Source organism: Henckelia pumila, chromosome 2 (genome assembly GCF_033568475.1).
Source record: "Henckelia pumila isolate YLH828 chromosome 2, ASM3356847v2, whole genome shotgun sequence".
NCBI classification, from domain to species: Eukaryota; Viridiplantae; Streptophyta; class Magnoliopsida; order Lamiales; family Gesneriaceae; genus Henckelia; species Henckelia pumila.
Window position 1 is genome coordinate 130,966,465 of NC_133121.1, and position 7,740 is coordinate 130,974,204.

The window sequence follows — 7,740 nt, forward strand, 5'->3', positions numbered from 1 at the left end:
TATAAATCATTCACATGGAGTTCTTGTCTTAGATCACAACTTCTTTCATCCCTGTTAGCATCCAAATCATCAGTAGCTTCATGTAAATTCTGAGTTTCAGCATGATCTATATCATAGAAATCCTTGGGTATTTTGATATCTGATCCACCTTCTTTTCCATCAGATGTATTTTCAAGTGTTTGGTCCTGATCTGAATCCTATGAATACTGCTCAGCTTGTTTAGAGCTGGCTAATTTGAAACAAGCTTGTTAGTTTTATATAATTTAGATTCATTAAAAATCACATCCCTAATGATAATGCATTTTAGATCATCTAATAGCCAGACTCTATACCCTTTTACACCAGTGGGATAGCCTAAGAAGATACCCTTCTTAGCTCTAGGATTTAACTTGCCTTGGTTAGCATGAATATACACAACACAACCAAATATTCTTAGATGATTATAATTAGGTTTCAATTTAGACCATTTATTTTCAGGAACCTTAAACTCAATGGCTGAAGATGGTGATAAATTGATTAAGTACCAAGCTGTGGAGGCAGCTTCTGCCCAAAATTTAGGTGGCAATCCACTCTCACTAAGCATGCATCTAACTTTGTTCATTATGGTTCTATTCATGCGTTCAGCCACCCTATTTTGTCGTGGTGTATATGTGCAAGTCTTATGTCTTGTAATACCATTCTTAGCACAATATTCATCAAACTCATAGTTGCAAAATTCCAATCCATTATCAGTTCTTAAGGTTTTACTTTTTTTTCCAAACTGGTTTTCAACTAAGGTCTTCCATTCCACAAACTTGCTAAATTCTTGGTCCTTAGTTTTCAAGAAATAAATCCAAACCTTCCTAGAATAATCGTCAATAAAGGAAATAAAATACTGACATTTTGATAGGGATAATGGTACCTGAGGAGAGCCCCAAAGATCAGTATGAATGTAATCCAAAGAAGATTTAGTATTGTGAGTGGCAGTGTTGAACCTTAGCCTGTGAGTTTTCCCAAGGACACAATTTTCACAAAATTCCAGATTAGTAGTTTGTTTATGATCCATAAAGCCATGTTTACTATAATCTTGAAGGCCTTTAGACTCATATGGCCGAGTCTCTGATGCCACTTCAGTGTATTCTGCTTGTTAGTTGTAGTGACATCAGTTTCAGCTGATAAGGTAGTTCCTTGAAGCACATAAAGGCCCTGTTTCAGAATTGTCTTCTGATGAAACTTAAAATATGTAATTATTTATATATTATAAGTTGTGTTTTAATATTTAAGTTTCATTAAAATCATAAATTTATATTTTTTTAGTGTTATGTGTTTATATTTAAATGTTTTACTAAAAATGTTATTTTTTACGGTTTGCGCAGGTTTGGTAAAAATAAAATTTCTCAAGCTAAAAAATCATAATGGAGTGCTTCCAAATTCTGTAGATTCACCAATGAAGCATCTTCAACTTTGTAGAAGACAAGAAATACCAAAAACTTCATCAAAATATTCAAAATATGCAAAATACCAAAAAGTGGACAGATTTACTTTTACCATGACCAGTTGCGGTAAAAAAAATCATAACAAATTCATTTTTTATCCAAATCAGACGAATCTTATATCAAATCACATCTAAAGAAAGAGAGCTACAAGTTTGGTGTTTTGTGCAAAGTCCAAATCGATGGTTTAAGGCATGCTATTCGTGCTTTACAGTAGGGTCCTGAATTGGATTTTGGAAAACAACATCTTATCACCTTTATTATTGTATATTTTTACATGTTTGGAATTTTCTTCTCCTTTGGCCTATAAATAGAGGTCTTGTGTTAAGATTTAAGTGCGCAAAAGGTGTGAAGCAATAGAGGCAAGAGAGCTCATTGTAAATAAGTGTTGTGTGCTTGAGTGTGAGAATAAAGTTTGAGTGTGCATATTTTTCCAAGTTTGAGTATGAAATTTTTTTATCCTTACTCTTGAGTCTTATGTACATGGCAAGCTAAATCTTTCTATGTCAAGGTGAAAAGGTTTCATTGTTGGTCAAGTAAGATTGTTTATATTTTATATATTCTTTATTTTTCTATTTTTAGTTTGTTTTACTAATTGATATTTATTTGTAGGTATAATTTTGGATGATTTGTTGTTATCTATTTACATCAAATACTTGGTACCTTGAATGTGGTTACCTTGATTTGTTGTCTAATATGATACAATAAATGCTACAATAATTATATACTATAAATATATGTATCTATTTATAATAAAGTCATATATATTATTTAGATGATAGCGTCGTGACTCTGTCGGTTGTTCTAAATAATATATTGTGATTTGATCTAACATTTACTTTTCCGCAACTAACATTTATTTTTCGCAACTAACATTTATTTTTCGCAACTAACATTTACTTTATCGCATCTAAAAATAAAAAAATCATATATTTTATTTAGACGATAGCGTGACTCTGCCTGTTGTTCTAAATAAAGTATTGTGATTTGTTCTAACATTTATTTTATGTCAATTTATATTTATGCACTTATATATATATTATAGGTATCATATATTAATTATCGGTTAATCTGATATTAATATTGTGGGAACTATATTATATGATATATTTTTTTAAATATTTAATTGTTCTTTTTATGTTTATATTTATGCATCTATATATATTATGGGTACCATGTATTAAATATCGGTTAATCTGATATTTATATTGTGGGAACTATATTATATGATATATTTGTTTAAATATTTAATTGTTCTATTATGTATTATTTTCTTTTATTTATTTTTGTTAAGCAATCTTAAATAAACCAAAAATGAACCTTTGAAACCTTGACAATTTTATAATTTGTATTTGAAGTTTTATAATAATATTTTCTTCTATAATATATCATTGCTAAATTTAAAACTTACAAAACATCTCCGTGGATCGATCTCGTACTCACGAGTATAGTACTTATAGACAACCTACACTTGGGTGAATTACAATTTAAATTGTAGCAAGTTTTTGGCGCCGTTGCCGGGGAGGTATAAATTAAGTTTAAGTTTAAGTTTAGTTAATTATGTGAATATTATGTTGTTTTTTATTGTATGATTGTTTGGAGTCGTGATCAAAGTGATAGACTTATCGAGTATTTGAAAATATTTTAAACATGGAGGATAATTTTAATAATCAAGATGATAATAATAATAATAATAATCAAGAACTTGAACAACCAAGAACACTTAGGCACCATATGAATCCAATAAGAACTAGTACACCATCTTGTTTAGTTTTTCCTCCTGATACGTCTAATTTCAATTTTTAACCACAAATCATTCAACTTTTACCAAATTTTCATGGCCTTGATTCTGAAAATCCATATTTGCATTTAAAAGAATTTGAGGAGGTTTGCAAAACTTATAATGATCAAAATTGTAGTATGAATATTGTTCGGTTAAAGCTTTTTCCTTTTTCTTTAAAAGATAAAGCTAAAACATGGTTACAAAATTTGAGATCAAGTTCAATAACATCATGGGAAGAAATGCAACAACAATTTCTAAAAAGGTTTTTTCCTTCCCATAGAACAAACTCTTTTAAAAGACAAATTACAACTTTTTCTCAAAAGCAAGGGAAAACATTTTATCAATGTTGGGATAGATATAAAGAGTTGCTTAATACATGCCCACATCATGGTTTTGAAATATGGAGGATAGTTTCTCATTTTTATGAAGGTTTAATACCTAAAGATAGACAAATGATAGAATTCATGTGTAATGAAACTTTTGAAGATAAAAACCCAAATGAAGCAATGAAATATTTGGAGTCATTAGCAGAAAATGCTCAAAATTGGGATAATATAGACTCAATTGAACCACCAAGTAAAACCAATAATTCAACAAATGGGGTTGGTATTTATCATCTTAAAGATGATGTAGATATTCAAGCTAAACTTGCATCTTTAACAAGAAAAATCGAGTCATTAGAAATGAAAAATCAATTAAAAAATGTCCAAAAAATTATTTGTCATATATGTGATGCACATGATCATCTTACAAAAAATTGTCCAACTTTGCCTTTATTTAAATAATGTCTCCATGAACAAGCCAATTATGTGAATAATTTTAAAAAACCAACATTAGACCTTTTTCTCAAACATATAATCCTGGTTGGAGAAATCATCCTAATTTTAGTTGGAGGAACGATAATAATGTACAACCTTCACAATAACCTTTTCAAAATAACCAAAATCATCAAGGTTATGCTTCTTATATCCTACATCCAAGAAAACATTTTGAAGATGAAATTCATGAATATATTCAAAAGCAAGAGTCTATCAATATTCAAAACATTCAATCTATGAATGATTTGAGAGAAACTCTTGAAAAATTTGCATCTGCACTTAATATTCATGAAAAAGGAAAATTTTCATCTCAACCACAACATAATCCTAAGAATCAAAATCAAAAGAAATTTGATCAAGTAAAATTTGTTATTACTCTTAGAAGTGGTAAAATAGTTAATGATCCTTATAGTGATGAAAACAAAGAGCAATCAAACTCAAAGAGTAAGGATGAAAATCATGATACTTTCGAGAAAGATGATACTTTGAGTCATAAAAATAAGAAAGTTGATGATAAATTATCTGAAGTAATATGTGAGTCAAATAAATATGTTCTTTTTTCTCATGCATTAGTTCATAATAAAAAACAAAAAAATGAATATGATATTTTTGAAGTTTTTAAACAAGTAAAAATAAATATTCCACTACCAGATGCTATTAAACAAGTACCTTCTTATGCAAATTTTTTAAAAGATTTATGTACTGTGAAAAGACAATTGCATGTAAAAAAGAAAGCATTCTTAACTGAGCAAGTAAGTTCTATTATTCAAAATAATTCTACTTTGAAATATAAAGATCCTGGTTGTCCAACAATTTCATGTATTATTGGAAAAAATAAAATTAAAAAAGCTTTGTTAGATTTAGGAGCAAGTGTGAATTTACTTCCTTATTCAGTTTATGAAAAGCTTAAGTTGGGAGATTTAAAACCTACATCTATTACTCTTTTACTAGCTGATAGGTCAATCAAAATACCTAGAGGTATCGTAGAAGATGTGTTAGTTCAAGTCGATAAATTCTTATATCTTATGGATTTTATTGTCTTGGATACACAACCAATAGAAGTGCATAATGAAATTCCAATAATATTAGGACATCCATTTCTAGCAACTTCCAATGCTTTAATTAATTGTCGAAATGGAATAATGAAATTGTCTTTTGGAAATATGACTTTAGAAATTAATGTGTTCAATTTAAGTAAACAACCATGTATTAATGAAGATGATAATCCAATAGAAACTATCATGGAAGAATGTCAACAAGAAAACTTAAATCAACAATCTGATGTTTGTTTGGTAGAAAATCTTGATTCGGAAAATATTTTTGAATCAAAATTATTTGAAGAAAATAATCAACTTAAAGAAGAAAAAGAAAATGTAGTAGCCGATCATTTATCAAAAAAAATTTCTGAATCATCTCAAAATGAAATACCAATCAATGAAAAGTTTTTGGATGATCAACTATTTTATGCTACTACTATGCCTTGGTTTTCTAATGTTGAAAATTTTCTTGTGACAAATAAAATACATTCTCATTGGAGTTCACAAGATAAAAATAAATTCTTCAAAGAGGTAAAAAAAATTTTATTGGGATAATCCTTATTTGTTTAAGTATTATCCCGATCAAATTTTTCGACGATACATACCCGACGATGAGGTAAGTAGTGTCATTAAATTTTTCCATTTTGAGTTTTGTGGAGATCAATTGTTGTAAAAAAAAAACAGCTAAAAATGAAAAGATTTATAAAGATAAAACAAAAACATTTCATGATAAAAATTTTATGAGGAAATCTTTTGAAATCGGACAAAAAGTTTTACTTTATAATTTTCGCTTGCATTTGTTTCCAGAAAAACTTAGATCGCGATGGACATGTCCATTTATTGCTAAAACTGTTTATCTTCATGGTTCCGTTGATGTTGAAAATCCTAAAAATAATAATTTATTAAAAGTTAATGGGCAAAGACTTAAACCAATTTTAGAAAATGAAATTCTTGATGATGAGTTTATGCCTTTATATGATCCAACTTAATTGTTATTAATATTTTAATTTTATTTTTGCAGAAATTAGTTCACTTCCCGGTTAAGTGGCGGATAACAGTACTCCGTGACTACTTTTAGTCGGTTTTTATTTCAATTTCCCAAAATAATTGAATATATATATATATATATATATATATATATATATATATATTATGGATGTTTGTATTTTTAATCTTCGTAAATATTTTCGTGGTATAGCTGATAATAAGTTGAAAAATATTTATAAAGCTAGATGTGAGAGATTACGTTTACTTATGTCGTATAATATTCCTGATGATATTCACTTTATTATTGAAGCAAAGGTTTGACTTGATGGGGAAGCAAGTAAGATCATTATCAAACAAATCCCTGGATTTGGAAAAAAGTACTTATGCTAAAAAACGTAGAGCTAAAAATATAGGTGAATGTTACAAATGTGCAAGGTGGACTTGTCACGAACATTGTAGGAATGTTGGAATGACATCCGCAAATAGAGAAGATAAAATATTATTCATTAGGAATGGGTTGAGTAAAGAACCATTGGATCCAATTCCAATGTCTCTTGAGACGCATTCCAGTGGATACGTGCAAAATGAACTTCTTAAATTGTGGAAAAAATTTCTTAATGAGATGGATCATTATATAGATTGTCTTGCATTTAATGTGGATCCCGTATGTCGTCTATCAGAAGAATTGAGTATTTCAACTCCAACAAAAAGGAATAAATGGTACTAACCCCGATGGTAACGAATATATTTCACTTTTTATGTGTGTATGTGTTCTACTTTTCATATTTTGACTTTTCGTACAATTGTTTTTCTATAAATGCATTCTTGAATTTTCTTTACATATTTAAAAGAAAAAAAAAAGTGAGAGAGAAATTGAGAAAAAAAAATGGCAGGATCTTCTTCACAAAAATTGAAAAATATTTGTGTCTTTTGTGGTTCTAATACTGGAAAGAATGAAATATTTGTTGATGCATCAATTAATCTTGGAAAAAAGTTAGCAGAAAAAAAAATTCACTTGGTATATGGAGGAGGCAATATCGGGCTAATGGGATCTATTTCAACAGCAGCTCATCTAGGAGGTAATCAGGTTTTGGGTATTATTCCTACAGCTTTAGCTGAAGGAAATATTACAGGTGTTACGGTTGGTGAAGAGTTGAAAGTTTCATCAATGTACGAGAGAATAACTAAAATGATAGAAAATTCTGATGCTTTTATTGCCTTACCTGGTGGTTTTGGTACTTTAGAAGAAATTTTTCACGTTGTTTTTTGGGCACAACTTAATATCCATAATAAACCCGTTGGCTTGTTGAATATCAATAACTATTATGATGGTTTATTGACTTTTCTTGATGTAGTCGTGGAACAAAATTTTATTTCAGAAAATTCACGAAGGATGCTCATCTCTGCTTCGAATGATGAACAATTAATTGACGATCTCCAAGATTTTGTTCATTAACCTGATTCGGCAATAACAAACATCAATTGGTATCAACCAACAAGTAAGAAAAAAAAACTGGATCATTGATTCAACATGTCGCGAAATGGTGTGTGTTTGTTCCTCTTCTTCAATAAACCCAGGTGATATTGCTTTCATCATTTACTCTTTATTCATATTTTAAAAATTAAAAACAATGTCATATTCA

At 28.9% G+C, this 7,740-nt stretch overlaps 1 non-coding gene across 1 annotated transcript; it reads right to left on the reverse strand.

The window, feature by feature from the left end:
* Positions 1–3,538: 3,538 nt before the first annotated feature.
* Positions 3,539–3,649, reverse strand: LOC140885887 (small nucleolar RNA R71). The gene has a single exon (XR_012151299.1). It is a non-coding gene; the product is annotated as a small nucleolar RNA R71 (small nucleolar RNA).
* Positions 3,650–7,740: the final 4,091 nt, after the last annotated feature.